Genomic DNA, 3,157 nt, shown 5'->3' on the forward strand with positions numbered 1-3,157 from the left:
ATGGCCCAATAAGGCCCATATACTCCCCGGCGAATTCCCGTAACTCTCCGGTACTCCAAAAAATACCCGAATCATTCGGAACCTTTCCGAACTCCGAATATAGTCGTCCAATATATCGATCTTTATGTCTTGACCATTTCGAGACTCCTCGTCATGTCCCTGATCTCATCCGGGACTCCGAACTCCTTCGGTACATCAAAACTCATAAACTCATAATATAACTGTCATCGAAACCTTAAGCGTGCGGACCCTACGGGTTCGAGAACAATGTAGACATGACCTAGAAATATTCTTGGTCAATAACCAATAGCGGAACCTGGATGCTCATATTGGCTCCCACATATTTTACGAAGATCTTTATCGGTCAAACCACATAACAACATACGTTGTTCCCTTTGTCATCGGTATGTTACTTGCCCGAGATTCGATCGTTGGTATCCCAATACCTAGTTCAATCTCGTTACCGGCAAGTCTCTTTACTCGTTATGTAATGCATCATTCCGTAACTAACTCATTAGCTACATTGCTTGCAAGGCTTATAGTGATGTGCATTACCGAGAGGGCCCAGAGATACCTCTCCGACAATCGGAGTGACAAAACCTAATCTCAAAATACGCCAACTCAACATGTACCTTCGGAGACACCTGTAGTACTCCTTTATAATCACCCAGTTACGTTGTGACGTTTGGTAGCACCCAAAGTGTTCCTCCGGTAAACGGGAGTTGCATAATCTCATAGTTACAGGAACATGTATAAGTCATGAAGAAAGCAATAGCAGTATACTAAACGATCAAGTGCTAGGCTAACGGAATGAGTCATGTCAATCACATCATTCTTCTAATGATGTGATCCCACTAATCAAATGACAACACATGTCTATGGTTAGGAAACATAACCATCTTTGATTAATGAGCTAGTCAAGTAGAGGCATACTAGTGACTATAGTTTGTCTATGTATTCACACATGTATTATGTTTCCGGTTAATACAATTCTAGCATTAATAATAAACATTTATCATGATATAAGGAAATAAATAATAACTTTATTATTGCCTCTAGGGCATATTTCCTTCAGTAGTACCTTGCCTTCAAAACTCGAGCACACAAACTATCCGGTTTAGTTAACAACCTCCAAGCTTGTCTTGCTAACAACGCTTGGTTGAACAAACAGAAATCACGAAAACCCGCGCCCTCCTTAGCTTTGGGCTGTAGTAGATGATCCCAACCGCGCCAGTGTACCTTCCTTTTACCTTCGGCCGAGCCCCAATAAAAATTCCGCACCATCCGGGTAAGATCGTCGCAGACCGAGAATGGCACTTTGAAGACGCCCATGATGTAGGTAGGAAGCGCCTGAGCTACAGACTTGATTAGCACCTCCCGTCCTCGCTGAGCCAGAAACCCATCCCCCCATTGCAAAAGTCGTTTTGTAAGGCTGGCTTGCAGGTTTTGAAACCGGCCCTTCGACATCTGTCCCTCCGGCGTTGGCAACCCCAAGTACTTGTCCTCAAATTCATCAGTGATGACGTGCAAAACTGATCGCACCTCCTCCTGTATTGATTCTGGACATGCACTCCCAAAAAGCGCAGAACACTTGTCATAGTTGAGAGTTTGGCCTGTGGCCATACTATAAGCATCCAGGACTTGCTTCACCTTCTCAGCCTGGTTTTTGGACGCCTCAAAAAACAGGAGTGTATCATCAGCGAACAACAAATGTGATATACCGGGTGCATTCCTGTACACTGTCACCGGAGTAATATCTCCTGACTCCACCTTCTTTCTCAGTAAAGATGATAGCCCATCTGCCACAAACAAAAATAAGAGTGGTGATAAAGGATCTCCTTGCCGTAGTCCACGCGACGGCGCAAACGAATCCAAGAGGGTTCCGTTAAAATTCACAGAGTATCTCACCGACGTGACACATGCCATAATCCAGTCAACCCATCGTTGAGAGAAACCCATCTTTTGCATCACTTGCCCCAAAAAGATCCAATCCACCCTATCATAAGCTTTGGACAGATCCAACTTATATGCACAGAAACTCCTAGTTGGATCCTTTTCTTGCTTTATGTGGTGGATGCATTCAAAAGCTACGAGAGCATTGTCCGCAATCATCCTCCCTAGGATGAATGCACTCTGTTCCGGAGAAATAAGATCATCCATGAGGGGTCTCAATCTGTTAACCAAGCACTTCGAGATCACTTTATATACCACATTACAGAGGCTTATAGGCCTATACTCCGAAAGCTTAGTAGGATTTGAAACTTTTGGAATTAGCACAATCGAAGTAGCATTAAACCCTTCTGGCATAAACCCCGTGAGAAAAAAATCCTTCACCACTGCCACGACCCCCTCCTTAAGTGTACTCCAGTTACGCTGAAAGAACCTTGCCGGCAGTCCATCCGGACCAGGCGCCTTAAGCGGACCTATTTGAAAAAGTGCATCGGAAATCTCCTTGTCAGTAAAAGACTTACAAAGCTTGATGTTATCCTCAGCCGTCACCTTTGTTTCCACATGATCCAGCACCGGTGATGCATCCAAAGAAGGGTCAGCCGAGAAGATGGGTTGAAAATATTCATTTGCCAAACGCTCCATGGATTCAAAATCCGAGTGCACAACCCCAATACTATCCGTCTGGCGTACTATATACACCGTCGACGTGCACTCCTCTCTCCTTCCTCGCCGGTGAACTCGTCCGCCGTGCACGGCGGTGAGGACGAGGTCACAGAGAAGGAAGACGGAGAGATCGCACGCACCACTCAGCAGTGACAGTGACTGACACGTCTATACCCACCTCTCGGCAAGAGCAGGGAAGACGACTGACCAGCGCCGTGCGTGCGTGTGCCTCCTAAAAAACGCAAAGCGCCATCTTCCTTCCTCCTAAAACTAAAAAATTACTCCGGCGCCGACACACACCACGCACCGCAAAGGAAGGAAGACAGCCGAGCACGACAGCGCCACCCCACCGCACTCCCCTCTTTCTCTCCCCTGCTCCACCTGCAACATCCCATCCCCATTCCCACCTCTCCCACTCTCACTCCCCCTCCGCGCTCCACCCAAATCTCGCCCCCGCTCCCCCCCAGATCCAGCCCGCCCGCCCGCCATGTCCTCCTCCGACCAGGAGGACCACGACGAGGACGCCCCCCTCGTCCGCGACCCG

The sequence above is a fragment of the Triticum dicoccoides genome, chromosome 2B (assembly GCF_002162155.2).
Source record: "Triticum dicoccoides isolate Atlit2015 ecotype Zavitan chromosome 2B, WEW_v2.0, whole genome shotgun sequence".
Lineage (NCBI taxonomy): Eukaryota > Viridiplantae > Streptophyta > Magnoliopsida > Poales > Poaceae > Triticum > Triticum dicoccoides.